The 17595-nt window shown below is 35.2% G+C and overlaps 1 pseudogene; it reads left to right on the plus strand.

The window, feature by feature from the left end:
* Positions 1-17010, plus strand: part of LOC132027589 (small ribosomal subunit protein uS10-like) — a 108352-nt pseudogene extending 91342 nt beyond the window's left edge.
* The last annotated feature ends 585 nt before the right edge of the window (positions 17011-17595 follow it).

Here is a 17595-nt window from a genome sequence, read left to right on the forward strand (position 1 = left end):
TCTTGTAGCCTTGCCTCTCCAGACTTTGTTGTTATGTGTTCTCTGGAGAGATAAAAGGCACAACTGTGAAGCATAATTCAGTTAGTGGTAGACTACATTACGAGTATATAAAATGACAATACACAGAATCCCCAAATTATCCCTTATAACCTATTCTCAGACACAGTCATAGCAACAACTATAATTACCTAGAAAGATTCAGTGTATTTAACTGCTCACTCAAGTGGAACTTCCAATTCTGTCCTGGGGGTTGTCATGTAAAAATCCCAGCAGATCCTGTGTTTAAGTGAAATGTTCTATTCTGTGATTTCACACCAGCTAAGGCTCAAATAATGATAGAGATGGACCACTTTTTTTTCCTCCCTGGTGATTTGAAATTATAAGGGCTACTAAATTCTTTTTTCTTAATGGTCCTATTTACCTCCCATATGGGGGGAAAATAAAGCCTAATACAAACCAATCATCAATAGAAAGCACTAAGTTGAAAAAAAAAAGATGATTTATGAGATGCATTTTGCAAGATATGACAGTAATCATTACTTTAGTTTCTGCTCCACTAATAAATGATTGTAGGGAGTGAGCAGAGCGGGAGAGGGAGAAGGTGCCTGAGGAAAAGAACATTTTTATGAGTAAGTGTAGAAATATGAATTAAATGTAGACTTTTAACTATCCAGGCATGCCATCAACAGATTTCATTAAGAGAATAAAAAACTGTATAGAATGTTCAGAAAAAATGAAACTTGGTCTGAGACTTCTAAAGCAATGAAGAGCAGAAAGGCATTGGGGAATATGTAGGCACATCTAAACAAATATTGACTAAACAAAAGTAATAATACCATATAGGATTAAATATAATGTAAAACTCACATCTGTAATAACTAGTATATAAATCAAAAGGGATTGCAACTGAAATTAAGTTCCTTCTATTTCAGGGGTGAAGCTTAAAGGACAAATGACTTTAGATTTTGAACATTATAAAAGGGGCAAAGCTTAAACGGTAAATTAACATTTACATTCTGAACTTTTAAAACAGATGAACATAAAGGAAGGGGGAAAAGAGAAAAAGAAGAGAGGGAAACAAACCATAAAGAGACTCTAAATGATAGAGAAGAAACTGATGGTAGATGGAGAGAGGGGGGTTGGGGATGGGCTAGATGGGGAATGGGTATTAAAGATCATATTCGTGATGAGCACTGTGTGTTATATGTACTTGATAAATCACTGAATTCTACTCCAGAAACCAATATTGCAATGTACATTTACAAACTAAAACATAATTCTAAAAAAAGAATTCTTAAAAATAAAATAAAAATCAATAAATGAATAGAATATATAACTACCAATGTAGTTGAGGAAAACTATAGCATGTTAAAATTATTCAATGTAAAAGAAGGCAGAAACAGAGAAAACAAATGCACAGAAATGCAGAGTATACAGGAAGTACATAAAAGTAATGATATAAATACATTCAAATATTGTAAAAAAATAAAAATGTCCTAGTTACAAAAAAATTTTGGAAGAATAAAATATACAATTCCAGTGATGTATAGTTTAGCAAAATCTATATTAAAACAGAATAAAAAAAATAAAAGTAAAATGATAGAAAAAGTTATGCCAAAAAAAAAAAAAAGAAAAAAAAAACTTACCAAAGGAGAGATTTAATACTGATAATATACGCTTTACATTTTTCACTAGAAATAAGGAGGATGCACTTGAATCTGGCCTGTTTTCGCTTGGACCCACTCCTCACTCTCCTTGGCTGTGCCCATTGATACAGGGTTTTGGTCTATATCAGGCTCTGTGTCACCTGATCAAATGGTGGCATTGGCAGGAAGGAAAGAGGTGGACAGGAAGGGAAGTCAGAGTGTTGAAACCCCTCTCTCTGTGTGTCCCCTAATGGCCCTCTTTACCCTGTAGTTGAAGTTTAGGCTGGGCAGATCCACCTTGGCTCCTGGACTCAGTACCTACCTCTCCTGCCTTCTTCCCCACAGTTTAAGTATGATAGAGGCTTCCTTCTGTTGCTAATTCCTAGGCTGTCTCAACACCTCTTGTTGGCCCCTCAACTCTCCCATGGAGGTTAATTCTGGGTTTTATATTCCCTCTGTTTGAACCATTTCTTATGGTTTCTGTTTTCCTGACTGGACTTTGACTTATAGGGATCACCATAGGATGATGCACTTTTTTTTCCCCACCAGAAATGTGTAATGATTCCAATTTGGTGTACACCTAATTCCATAATTTCAAAAGATACAACACAAAATTTAGAGCATTACAAACAGAATTAGGTAAGCACCATCACACCAGATTTTAACACACCCCAAGCAAAGCTTCTTCTCATCTACAACATTCTCCTAAGCTCATTAGTTGTGAATTCTTATTTCTAAGTAAATTGTATATAAGGCATCAGTTGAAAAAGAACTTTTGGGTGCACGATTTTCATTTGTGCTACCCATGCTCATTCTTTTAAGCACATGTGGAACGCCAACTATGTGCTACTACTAGACACCTGGGACTGGGTGTGCGGCACGAGGAAGTCTAATTCAGTGGGAATTCAGTCAATTCACACCGTTATGGGATAGAACAAGTAAAGGTAGAGCTGTGTAAAGTGCCATAGGAGGAAATTGCCTATGAAGGAAATTAAAACTAGGTCTTGAAGAATAAAAGGAATCTGTGAGGGGGGAAAAAGTCAAAAGCATATTCATTGATTCCTTTATTTATATATCCGATCTTGCTCCTACATTTAGCATGTTGGCCACAATTTCTGGTGTTGAGTATACATAATTTAAAAACAGAATAGTTACCCTTATGTAGTTCACAGTCCACTGGGAAACCTGAGAAGACTCAGGAAGGACCTGCTAACCAGGCTGCAGAAGGGAAAGCCAAGGAAAGCTTTTGAAAGGAAGGGAGTGAAATATAAGGATTTTAAAAATCAAGAAGAGCATTTATCAGGAGAATGAGAATGGTGGTGCTGGTGAACAAGATGGGAAGGGACAATTTCAAGTGGTGACAAAACACTCCTGCAAAGGAAAACATTTTTTTTTTTACTTTCTTGGAAGGAAGGGAAAATCCAGCATACTGAATCCCTATTTCTAAACCAAAGGTTGCCCAATATGAGACTTCTCTCCCTACAACACCAGAGTCACACTATTTTAAACATGGTGATATTCTCAAGAGGGGAGAAGACGATTGCATTTCATATTCAAACTCTGTCTGCAGTACTATCATTCTTCCACTTGAACAAATATTTTTGGATTTTTATTTGCTTAGTATTCCTTAAAGTAAAAGGGAAAGAAAGTAAATTTCCTAAGCCCAGAAACATCAGTTGTTAGTTTAAGGCAACTTTGGCTATTGATGGCTCTAGAAGAAACTGTGAAGCAGAAAACAAAACAAAACAAAACAAAACAAAAAAAAACCAAACCAAACCAAACCTAAACCAAAAACAACTTTATTTCCTTTAGGTAGAATTTTCTTTCTATTTAATTTTTCTCTCCTCAATTTTCCTGTAGGCCATCAAGTGTTTCTTCAGCTTCTCTACAGTATCTGTGTCACTCTTTGGGAAATGATACAGATTATGCACTAAACCTGAGATACCAATTTTTGACAAATGCATATTAAAGCTTTTCCTTGTTTTAACATAAAGAAAGGAGTTTTGTAAAGTTTCTGGCAGTATTTTTGGTTGGTCTGGTGTTCTATAAATCATACCAGGGAAGTAAGAAGGAATAAAGCCCTCTCCTGGTGCAAACTATGTTCCTTTCCCACAAATAATTTTATCCCTTCCTGGAAATCTTAGGGGGGAAAGGACCCCCTTCCAATAAAAGAGCCAAAAAACCTCTTGTCACAATTTTGTTCTCATTTGCTGTCTCCTTTTTCATTGAATTTTGATGCTGTCCCGAATCCCGAATTAAATCAAAATATTGAATCCTGGGTACCCTATAATCTACATAGAAGCAGACTATAAGTTGCAAAAGGGCCAAGGCATCATTCAAAAGCTGAACAGAGAACCTCACAATTTCTGAAGAATATAAAGTTTTAGAAATCAAGTCTATCCATTAGTACCAGCAAGAATCAATGGCTTAATTTGCCAATAAAGTTATCTACAACTGAGATAAATGTTTGATATTTGCAAAGTTATTTTTTTGGACTTCTCTTATTCTGTTCCATTTTTTATGTTGCTGAACTTATGATTCCTTCTACAATTCACTTAAGATTCAAAAGAAGAAAGAAAGATATTAAGAAGTTACAGGTATATTTACATACACTTTCATAGTTCTCCTAGCATTTAAAATTCCACAGATGCCAGATTACTAGGGAGAAAATCCACTATTACCATAGCAGTAACATTTATTATTAAAAGTAATACCTTTAAACATGGCTTCCAACTCCCAGGCCTGCAAATATTACTCCCTAGAGAGAAATTATCACTCATACCTTTTATGAAGGGCCATATCACTGTGCTACACTGCATTTCCCTTTCACTTCACAAGAAATAACTTCACTGAATCAAATAGTAAGCTTAAAAATTATTTTGTAGTTTTCCCCAGAATCTTGACATTTCAAGTTTTTGAGACTCTTGTGTTTTTTAATCTGACCTTTTCTACTTAAATATCATATTTTTGCATTGCATTTTGATAATTCAATAATGTTTTTAAATGAACATTTTTGTGCTTTCGTCTTCAAAGTATACAGAGCAACATGGCAAGAGCAAGTTCCATTTTTTTAATTTAAATTATTTTCATGGCTTTGAGCAAACTTTAACCTTTAAAACGGCCTGGGTACAATTCTGATTAACATCTCCACTATTTAGCCTGGCGATTTAGTGGAGATGAACTCTTTCCCCTATAGCAGCGATAAGCAAACTCTTTCTTATTTAAGCCAATTGATAAAAAAAGAAAATATTTCCAGGCCATGTGTCCTTTCATTCAATATGGAAATGTTATTATTGATTTCCATGATGCAGAAATAGAGAAACCATCTAAGTGAATGCAGAGAAAAATATAAAAAAGAAAACTGACCTTTTTATTAGACAAAAATATTAATATGTAGGAATATTTGTGATTTTCAGCATAAATGCTTATCCCTCATACTTGTATAGTACTTCAGAGTTTCCAGAGAAGACTCATGTATCTTATATTACCAGGGAAAAAAAGTATGAATTAGGCATTGTTACTTTGAATCAATAGAATCAGAGCTGTGAAGTGTGTTGTCTGTTCCTGCAGGAAAAATTAATTCTGATTACAGTGCTGCAATCACATTTTACATTCTATGACATATTAACTCTCATATACCCTAGTTATTCCACCACCAAAGAATAAGCCTGTTTTCATAAACAAAGAAGATATTTTTAAGGAAGTCTGTGCTGTGCGGCTAGAGAAAGCTGGGTTTCTTCTTGGGTTCTAGTGTCTAGCCACCAGCAAAAGGGCTCTGCTTTGTTCTCTAGGCCCTAAAATCACCTAGTTACTTGCTCCTTTAGCTTGTCATCAGTCTGCCCATAATTCTTCACTCCAAACACAGGAGCAGATTTCTCCCTTAATTCTACAAAACTCCGCTTAGTCCAAGCTGTAACTCTAACCAAACTTCAGTGAAAGCTTGGAGATAGCAGGAAGAAATTACAGCTCAGAAAAGAAAATGTTAGCACCAGACAGGGGCCATAAATTCTCCTGGATACCACAAAGGATAAGACTTTACAGGGTGAGTCTTTCTGGCTCTCTCTTGCCTTATTGTCCATTCTCCTGCTGTCAGATGGCAAGGACCAGTTTATCTCCCTCAATGGTGATGTTTCGAACCCGACTTCTGCCTTCATCTTCTCTAGATTGCTGTGATGATGGAGAGAAATATTATTTTCTACTCTCCTGCTCTTGCCCACCTCCAGTCAAAATCCTAATAAATCAAAGAAACACAAATAATCTACAATAAAGATAAAATTTCAAGCTATTGTGCAGAACAGTGTGCCTTGAATTACTCCATAACAGTTTGTGATTTGGTTTTCCTTTTCCAGAAGGAAAATGTTCATTAATGTTTTTTTATTAATTTAAAAAACAGTTTTTGCTAAAAAAAAAAAAAAGATTAGAAAATATTGCTGACAGCCTTAAAATATTGTCTTGTGGGGTTTTTTGTTGTTGTTGTTGTTGTTTTTTGGTTTTTGGTTTTTTTCTCCCCTTTGAGGCCAAATCCCTTCCCTTTATTTTGGCTACATTTAAGCAGCCTTTGCAATTATGTGTGGCAGTTAGCCAAAAGACTGGAAGAGTAAAAAAACACCTCTTCTAGACCATACCCACAAAAATCTTTCATACATCTTTACCCACGCTTTTCCTTTTTGCAGCTTCATGCTGAGGAGCATGACAACCTTGGAAGCCAAGTATTAAAGGTGGTAAAGTCACAGACGGCAGGCAGCTCTCTCTTATCACATAGTGAAGGTGGCAAAGACACTGACAACTGTGAGGTGTCTCCATCATCACTTGGAAAAGAATCTCCTATCAGGAGCAATGACACTGGACTATTCAGTAAAAACAATTTTCATGTGTTAAACAGTATCTATTTTTAAAAATCATATTTCCTTAATTATTGCATCTCTTTTCTATTGAAAAAATCCAATCATTTTCCAAAACTTGCTTCATTGTTTTATGTTCCAGATTCTTTGGCGGAGAACAGGGGCAGAGATGAAAGCAGTTAACGCCTCAGTCCTTTTTGAAGAGGAATCTCCCTTTTCTGGTTGTTGGGAGGTTCTCTTTGCTGGGCTTTAGGAGAACTAGATGAGCTAGGCAGCCCCCAACTACATCAATGCAATGATGCCAATTTACCTACTTTATGCCTGTAATATCTGGCTTGAGGTAAGTACTTACTGCTAATAGGAAACCATGACAGATTACCGATTTTAGTGCCCATGTTTTTTAGCCCCAGTGCGTTCCTCAAGTACTGCCTCCTTCTGCTTCAGAAGATGTTTTCTTTCAGTTTTATTGCTTCTTAGTTTTGAAAATCTGCATTTTACATTAGATCTTGGGCTTTTAGTCAATAGCAACGTGTACCAAAAAAAAAAAAACAAACCCATTCCTATTTCACTGAGATACCATTTCAAAGGAAGAAAAACAATGCATCTTGCCCCAAATTGCATTACCTGAAATTGTAGAATAATCAAAGTATAAAACCCCATTCCTCCATTTCTGGTAAAAGATAAGCATGGCCTGCTTAAGGTACAAAGCTGTTATTAAGTGTTAACTAAAATAACGTAAAAAGAGTCAAGGGGAAGGTAATGACTCGTATTAAGTTTCAGTGCTTTTTGAAATGAACAGTCTTAGCACTGACAAAAAAAGAAAGAAAAACAGAAGAGTGAAGAAGGCACATTGGCAAGGGGTTAGGGATTACACCCAAATGGACAAAATGTGCAAAAATATCAAGGCTGGACAGACTTAAGAGACATACACCAGTCTGCAAACAACAACGAAATTAAACTCTCTCAATCTTTCATGCTTTTCCTTATTAACCCCAAAGCCTCTCAAAAGAGGTTCTTTTCTAGTTGCTTTATTTTTTTTACTATTTATCTACTTCTTAACTCCTTAATTGACTTAGATTATGTGAAAAGTCACAAATTCTGTGGAACACTGCAGTGGTTAAGAAATGGTCTTCATGGTCCAACAGATCTGTCTTTGGATCCAAACCCTGCTACTTAACAAGTGAGTAAAAATGTTACTTAATCCCACTTAGCTGTTGTTCTTCACAAGCAAAATATGTATGACAGTATTTAACTCATATAGTTAATATGATAATAAATGCATTGAAAGAAAGCAAATTACTTACAACAATTGTTGGTATGGTTAAATAATAAATGGCACTCTTATTCAGGGAGTGCAATGTCTGTCTTTTTTCCTCTTGACTTCTCAGAAACATGAGACTGCCCTGTTTTTGGACATCATCGGTCTCTATCTCCTTCTGATTGGGAAACACTGGTCTAAGCAATAGGAAATACACTCTTTATTGTGACATTCAATATCTCCCTTGAGCCATACTTAGCTGTATTTTTTTCAATATTATTTCCAAGAAACACTCTTTATGAAGTTTCACTCCAGTCCAACCAAATTTATTTGATTCTCCAGATACATGTCTCAAATTCTAGACTTTTTCATTTCTTCATTATAGTTCTTTTGCTTGAAACTACTTTCTAAGCTATCACTGCCATATTTTCCATAACCTGAGGGCAATTCCAATACTTTTTTAGAAGCCCAAATTTAATTCTACTCTAGAATAATACTGTGCTTTATTTAACACAATAATAAGTGACTGGATCATTACAAAAATTGCTCCTTTTTTTTTTTTTAACTTCATGAAAATTGCCGTAACTTCTTGCCCATTAACATTTTTATTTGGGGATTATGAATATGCTTGGACTAGGACAACGTGATTTGCATTTTGTCTAAGCAACAAATATCAGAATCCCGATATGGACTGTTGTTTTTCAACAGAGGTGAGACAAATTAATCCAGCAAGTGACATTTCCTATGACATGTTTTATGCCTAGCTTGTCACTGGTAATTGAAACAGAAGGTAGAGTGGTTTTAAACCTTCCTGATAAGATATCACTTTACTCTGGTTTGTCAATTTTTGCTTCTCTTCCAGTTTCCACACAGTTCATGGCTCAGATAAGAAACCAAAGTTTATTTGGAAAAATAGTGTGGATTAGTTAAGGTAGCAGAAGTGACAGAACAAAGATAGAATGGCGGAAGCTGCAATTTTTAGGGACACTTTTAATGTTTTCCTTTTCAATTTACGAACATTGTGCACATTTCCCAAAGACAAGGACAAGTTGTTTAATGTGCCTTCATGTTTTATAAAGATTGCTATGAAATTATCAAATACCTGTTAATAAACCTTTTCAAAATACAACTTGCCAATATATACATGATCTCCAACACAGGCATTTGCTAGAATATTAATATGAATTTATAACCAGTATCTCTATTTCCTAGAATATTTCAGGTTAAATATTATTCATTTCCACAGAAATATCTTATTAACTTTTTTTTTTCATTTTTACTCTTTCCACACATTTGTTTTATCTAAATGAGCATTGTGTGTGTGAGGGAATGAGATAAATTCTCATGAGGGCTTATGTAAGTTCAGGTCTTCTGAGAAGCAGATTTCAACATGGAAAAAAAAAAAGAAAACACTCAAAAAAGATTTATTAGGGAAGATACCTGCAGGAGTGAATTAAAAGGGCAAGGGGTGGGGTGGTGCTGGGACAGCTATCCCCACTGCAAGTAGCACTGATCCTGGACAAAGAGAGGGAAGGAAAGAAATTTGTGGGGGGAGTCTTAGACTATAATACAGGTATAGCACGTTCTGTAAGGCTACTGGGGAGTCTTCAAGGCAACACTGTCCATTAGAAGAGTCCTGTACCTCCCAGAAATGAGCTGGCTTACTGTGTCCATGGTATGTTTAGTCATTATCATGAGGAGAGTGTCTCAGATCAAAGATAGAGACGGATGAAGCCCAACAGCCTGGGCTTCAGTCAGTTACGCTCTTTGATGTCAGAGATCTGAGGGAACACTTTTATGGCAGCCCCAGAACTCAAATTCAAAACCCTCAATTAAAGAAGAAAATAGGAAATTATATACAGACTTGCTCTTAATTAATTGAGGATTTTTACGTGGAAGCACTGTCTAATTATTTGGACCTTGTTATTTGTGATGTTTATACTTTTACAGTTGTTTATTAGAACATCCCATTAGTTTTTCCACAGCGGGGATAAAACAGTAAAGCACTTAAAATGAATGGATTCTTTATGCCTATCTTTAAGGCAACCAAAGAAAGGCTTGGGCCATCATCATCACAAAGCACAGCAACTTCTAGAAGAAGCAATTCAAAGGATAGAATGAAGGTGTCTCCTTTAAAAAAGTAATGATACAAGTTTAGCCCGTAAATTCCATTACAATGAAAAGGGGATAAGAGCAGCCTATGTAAATTTAACTCTTTCAGTTATCTCATACAAATGGAATCACACAGTATTTGTCTTTTGCATCTGTTATTTCACTTAGCATAATATCTTCAAGACTCACTGCCAGGGGTTAGTTAGAGAATTATTGTTTGGTGAATACATAGTTTCAGTTTGGAATGATGGAGAAGTTCTGGAGATGGATAGTAGTGATGGATAGACAAGAATGTGAATGCACTGTACACTTAAAATAGTTAAATAGTAAGTGTAATATTGTGTACATTCTACCACAATAAAAATAAATAATTAAAAATACATCCTTACCACTATACATCTATCAAAACAGCCCAAATCTAGAACACTGACAATAACAAATGCCGGCAAGGATGTAGAACAATACAAATTCATTCATTGTTGGTGGAAAGCAAAATGGTACATTTTGGAAGACCTTTGGCAGGTTTCTCACAAAACAAAACATACTCTTACCATATAACCCAACAATCACATTCCTATTTACCCAAAGCAGCTGAAAACCAATGTTTACACAAAAACCTAAAAACGAATGTTTTAAGCATCTTTATTCATGATTGCCCAGACTTGGAAGAACCAAGATATTCTTTAGTAGATGAGTGGATTAATAAACTGTGGTACATTCAGGCAATGAAATAGTATTCAGCACTAAGAAATGAGCTATCAGCTAAGAAAAAAATAGAGAAAACTTAAATATTCCTACATAAAGAAACAAGTTCTGAAAGTCTACCTACTGTATGATTCCAACAATATGACATTGTGAAAAATGCAAAACTACAGATATAGTTAAAAGATCAGTGGTTGCCAGGGGCTCATTGGTGGAAAGGATAAATAAGCAGATAAATAGGCAATTTTTAAGGGAACGGAAATACTCTGTATGATACCATAGCTATAGATACATATTATACTTTTGTTCAAACTCATAGAATATACAACACTGAGAGTGAACTGTAATGTAAACTATGGATCTGGGGTGACTATAATGTGTCAGTATAGGTGTATCAGATGTAACACATGCATCACTGGTAGGGGATATTGATAAGAGAATATGTGTGAAGAGGGGGTAGATGGGAAATCTCTGTACTATCCCTGCATTCTTTTCTGTGAACACTAACCTGTCCTACAAAGCAAAGACAACTAAAAAATTTTTTAAAAAGAACAGCCTACATAGTATAAAATACAATGTATATAATACAAAATACAACACATATAGTAAAAAAGTCCAAAAAATGTGTGGCTCTGATAATTCCTAAAAAAAACATGTTAAAGCTTTCAATTATATATAATGTTAGATTCTTACAAACCATCACCAAAAACACCAGTTGTTCACTGTTAGCAGTCTTAAATTTTACTAGGCAGTGTTTGAAATCTACTCATTTTTAAAAACTGAAAGCTGTCATTTTTGGTTCTAATTTGTAATTTTAAAGTAAAATTTAGTAAGCTAATGACAAATGAATACACTTACATGATTTTTCTATACATTTCCTCTGTTTACCTGAAGAATTTCTAAGGGAAGCTAAGAGATGCTGTTAGTAAGATGTGGCCAATGAGAAAATGGTCATAATGATATTCAGAAGAGACATGATTATATTCTTGCTAAATGTAGTCACAAATTAGGTCAGTGACAAAGAGAAGCTGTTACTCCTACTAGAAGAGAATAAAGGCACTTGCAAGTGCCTCACTTTCTTCTGGGTTCTTCTTACCACAGTGAAGACACCCATAGATACTTGGTACAGTTAGCATTAGAGCTATTCTTCTTCTCCATATTTGCTATTTATGATTGACAACTATCTGAATCACCATATATTTTATGTATTGATGTTTATTTCTGTTTGTAAAGCTATCTCTACCTCCCAGCATTGCCCCGGTACTAACAGTGCAGTGCTGAGCCAGTGGTGATATTTTAAATGCTGTCTGATCAACTGGAATGAACTAACTAACTAACAAACTAACGGTGCAGTGCTGAGCCAGTGGTGATATTTTAAGTGCTGTCTGATCAACTGGTATGAACTAATATTGCAGATAATGATATGAAAAACTATGAGCAACATAAGGAAACTAAAAATCAAGAAAATAAGATTGCCTTATCTTGAAAAGCATGAATATTTTATTCTTCATAATTTTTCTTAGATTACATAGAACTACTAAGTTCCCCCTCTTTTTTTTTTTTTTTTAAGAGGAAGTTGTTATAATGATGGGAAGACAATGAACAAGGAGGCAAGGACTGGGAGAGGCTTGATTTTGCACTATGGGTTTAACTTTGGGCATATCTATTGCACTGTGCTCTGTATTCATTACACTTACCCAATGGCCCCCAAGATATTCCAGTACTGGGAAGCAGGTCGGAAGCATCTTCTACTTTGATAATATATGCATATAAATCAAGGATGTAGCTGATTGGGAATGAACCTTGAAGGTAAATACTTTATAATTTATATTTGTTAAAGGAATAAAAGAGGTAGTGATATAATCATGAGCTACTACATAGGTCTCCTTTCTGTCCTTCATTAGCAAAACTAGATAATCTTAAGAGGAATTAGTTGGACTTCAAGTGGAAACATTTTAGTTCAATAAATGTCATTTTAATATATATAGTTAATAATCATGAAAATCTACCAAGATTTAGGTAGGTATCAGCATATCCTAATCACTTAATATACATTTTCTGGTTCAATACTTAAAGTACTCTATTTCGTCCATTTTTGGGGTAAGGAGTCTGAAAATAGGAAGTTTCTCCAATGTCTTGCCTAAGATCCTGTTAGTAGGAACAAAATAATTTATCTAGAGGCCATAGCTCAAACACTTGCTTTACTGGCTCCCTTGTTGCTACTGAGCAAATGACCCCTACAGAGAAGGTATCTCACGGATAAAATTAGGCAAACAATATCTACATAATTGACTTATAAGAAGTTTTTTAAAGGAGATTCCTGAATTTGATAAGAAGCTATATAATTTCAGTTTAAACTTTTAATATTTTAAGTTTTATAATTTTACTCCATTCAGTAACATATTACCACTAAGGACAAAAAAAAAAAAAAGGGCGGGGGGTTAAATTAGAAGTACACATTTGTTTTATCAATGCTATTACTGCTGCTGGGGAACCTGGAGAGCTCAGTGGGTTAGATGTCTGATTTTTTTTTTTTTTAATTTTATTTGTTTACTTGACAGAGACAGAGAAATCACAAGCAGTCAGAGAGGCAAGCAGAGAGAGAGGAGGAAGCAGGCTCCCTGCTGAGCAGAGAGCCAATGCGGGGCTTAGTCCCAGGATCCTGAGACCCTGACCTGAGCTGAAGGCACAGGCTTTAACCCACTGAGTCACCCAGGTGCCTCAGATGTCTGACTTTTGTTTCAGCTCAGGTCATGATATCAGGGTCGTGAGATCCAGCCCTGTTGTCAGCTCCTTGCTCAGTGAGGAATCTGCTTGAGATTTTCTCTCCTTCTTCCTCTGCCCCTCCATTCCCTTCCATTGCATGTGCATGCACAAGTGTTCTCTCTCTAAAATAAATAAATAAATAAATAATCAATACTGTTATTGCTTAATCTATGTTATTTAGAAGTGTTAGTCATATTTTTAGAACATGTTGAAGTCTTTGGCTACAGAGCTATTAGAATGGCCAAAATCCAGAAAACTGACAACACCAAAAGCTGACAGGATGTGGAACAATTCTCATTCATTGTTGCTGGGAATACAAAATGGTACAGACACTTAGAAGGTTTGATGGTTTCTTATAAAACTAAACATGTTCTTCCCAAATAATCCAGCACTATACTCCTTGGAATTTACCCAAAGGAGTTGGAAACATGTCCACAAAAAATTCCTGCATGCCAACAGTTGCAGCATCTTTATTCATAACTGCCAAAACTTGGAAGCAACAAAGATGTCTTTCAATAGGCAATGGATAAATAAACTGTGGTACATTAGAAAGTGAAATTTTATTTAGCACTAAAAGGAAATGAACTATAAAGCCATGCGAAGACATGGAGGAAACTTAGATGTACATAACTAAGTGAAAAAGCCAACCTAAAAAGGCTACCTACTGTATGATTCCAACTATATGGCATTCTTAGAAAAGCAAAACTATGTGAACAGTAACAAGATCAGTGGCTTAGAGAGATTGGAGTGGGAAGGATGAATAGGTGAAGCATACAGGATTTTCAGGGCAGTGAAAATACTCTGTATGATACTACAATGACAGATACATGTCATTATACATTCATCTGGACCTATAGAATGTAAAATCCCAGGACAGAACCCTAAGGTAAATCTGCACTTCAAGTGATTATGATGGGTCATTGTTGGTTCGTCATTCGTTATAAATGTACCTCTCTAACAAGAATTGTTGATAATTAGGAAAAATATTCACATGCAGGGGCAGGAGGCATATGGAAAACCTCTGTACCTTCCTTTCAGTTTTACTATAAATCTTAAACTATTGTAAAAATACAAGGTTTAAAAAAAAAAAAAAAGCCTTGCTTTCATGTACTACAGAAAAAGAGCCTTTTCTTTTGTCTCCCTTCTGTTTTGCAGAATCTCCATTTATCTCTCAGCTTTCTTCTATTTACTACAGGTCCCCTCCCTGTCAGATGCAGTTTCTGACCCTACACCCATCACATTTACACTAGTCTGATTCTTCTTTCCTACCTCGCTATAATGCCAGTTCATCAAAATGTGGATCTGATGAGCTAAGACATGAGCAGAGAAATAGAGAAGAGACATGAGGAAGAAAGAACGGGAAAAAGAAAAAAAAAAGAAATACATTAACTATTTTGGAATACTACATCTGCCTGTTACCAACTCAGAGCTTTGAGGTAAAATGAATATGTAAAGGATGAGACTTATATTTTTCCATTTCTTCTCACTGTTAATACAACTCTTCATACATTTTCTCTAATTGCAGCCCTCGATAACCTTGGGCAGCAACAATCAGAATAGCAAAAGAAGAGAGCAGAGGGAAAATCTCTTCCAACCACTGCTCCTTCATTTCCCAGGATCCACATTCTGTTCCCTACCATTCCTTTTAATATTTTTTTCTTTAGATACTTAATCTGTTAAATAGAAATTTATGAACTTGTCTGGGATCCTAATGACCATATTTTTAAATACTAAATATATTTTAATCCTCAAATTATGAGAAGTATTTTAAAATACAACCAGTTTCTGGGCTGAAAACACAATGCAGCTAAATTACACACACACACACACACACACACACACACACACACACACAGAGCTGTATCTTATTTATGTGTTGTAATCTAGTCTGGTATCTTTCATCTAAGGTCCTCTGATCCTGATATTCTGATAGAAAAATGGAGCATGAATTTGAAGATAAAGAGAAGACACTGGTCTTAAATCTATATTACTTAAAAGACTCATCTACAACTGATAAGAAATCACAATTTGAAAGTTGCTTATGTTTATATCTTCTTGTCTTTTGTTCTATGAAAAAAATGTAGGAAAGTTACAGTGGAAAAGTTACAGAATACACCACAGAAGGATTATGTGGTGAGATTTCATAAGTAGAAATTCTTGCTGGACATGAGGAAATATATCCAAGAGGAAGAACTCATCTCCCACTAAAACAGACCTCTCACCCATTAGAACCACAACATGGGGACTGCTCTCATTTTAAGAAAGAACCTAGTCATTTGGTTGGGAAATTTTCCACACATTTGGCAAGAAGTAGGAACAGAATACAACTGAAGGCTTGTCCTCAAGTAAATTGCTAGTGAATAGTGGATTATTTTGCTGAGTGAAGTTTTTTAAGACTTGATTCTCAGAGAAATAACCCAGGTTAAACAAACCAAAGCAAAAATGTTTTAAAGGATTATATACTATTTGAGCTACAAAGAAATATAACCATCAACTCCTACAGGTAAGAAATTTGACATCCAAAGACATATATTAACTTATCCATGTTTTCTAATTCATTTCTAATTATTACAAATCTGAATCCTAAAATAAAACATAATACATTTGATTTCATAAAAATTAAAAACTCTGAAGCACACAAATACAAAATCATAATAAAAGTCAAAAGATAAATGACAAAAAAACAAATATTGACAATTTAAAAAAAAAGAATGCTTTTCTTTCTATAGAAAGAGGTTCAAATCAGTTATAGAGAGATGAACAATCCTATGGAAATGAAGCATAGAACATGAACACAGAGGTTCCAGGAAAACAACTATTATAAAAACTATTCATTTATTATTAAATAAATGCAAATAATAAAAATAAAAAGATATGACTCTCCTAATCTATAAAATATGATAGAATATGGAAATGTTTAAATGTTCGATAGCACCCACAGTTAAGGGACTGTGAGGAAATACAATCAGTGGCATACTAGAGAGAGCTTTCCCAACCTGTGAGAGCTGATTTTGTTCATTTTTGCATAACTCTGACATCACTAACATCATGCTTGATATTGACACTGGCTGGAGGACTTTTACCATGGAGTTTGTCAATCACTATCAAGAAAGACAGTTTCTTCTGTTAGTTTGTTTTTAAGCCAGAGAAACAGTTGTTAAGCATTTATCAGCATACCACTATGTATGCTCAAACTTTAAAATGAGAATTTAACTCTTTGAGGAAGACGTAGTCTTAGCCACAGGGGAGCTCTGGATACCTTGCTCCCAGTCCTAACTCATGGCTGTCTGCTCTTGGTGAGGAATAAGTTGGTCAGGAAGCTGTGCCATAGCCATTCCTTTGATAGACCATGGGAAGACACCGGTGGTACCAGAGGCTATGATTCACTGAATAAGAATTACTCTAAACAAATGCAACACAAAATCTGTGGAGAAGGTATATGTTTACTTGATCAGAGGCACAAAGGAAAAGAAACTCAAAGTGAAAGGACAGTTCAGATGCCTACCAAGACTCAGCATCACTGAGAAAAACTTGCAGTGAAGGTTTTAAGACTTGGGATCATTCTCAAAAGAGGATCCACAAACAACTCACTGATTTTCACAGTCCTTCCGAGATTATTAAACAGATTATTTCCATCAGTACTGACCTAGGACTTGAGATTGAAATCTCCAGTGCAAATGCTTAAATCAACCTTTATAATAAACTGATTATCAGCTGTAAATGAATAAAATGAGAATTGATACAACTTCTTCATAAGACTGCTACATATAAATCTATAACCAAAATTTTAATGTGGACAAATTGACTCAGCCATTTCACTTTTGTAAGCTTAACTTTAAAATGTATTTAAAGAGGTGTGTAAATACCTGTTTAAAAAAAACTGATCAAGCTAACATTTAAAACAAAACAAAACAAATGGAAACACTCTAAATGTCGAGTGACAGAAACTGACAAAAAGTTCTATGGACATCTAAACAAAGGGAAATTTTTTTTTAATTAACATATAATGTAATATTAGTCTCAGGGGTACAGGTCTGTGAATCACCAGGCTTATACACTTCACAGCACTCACCATAGTACATACCCTCCCCAGTGTCCATAACCCAACCACCCTCTCCTTACCTCCTTCCCCCACAACCCTCAGTTTGTTTTGTGAGATTAAAAGTCTCTTATGGCTTGTCTCCTTCCTAAACCCATCTTGTTTCATTTTTTTCCTTCCCTACTCCTCAATCCCCCAACTCTGCCTCTCAAATTCTTAATATCAGGGAGA

This window comes from Mustela nigripes, chromosome 12, assembly GCF_022355385.1.
Source record: "Mustela nigripes isolate SB6536 chromosome 12, MUSNIG.SB6536, whole genome shotgun sequence".
NCBI classification, from domain to species: Eukaryota; Metazoa; Chordata; class Mammalia; order Carnivora; family Mustelidae; genus Mustela; species Mustela nigripes.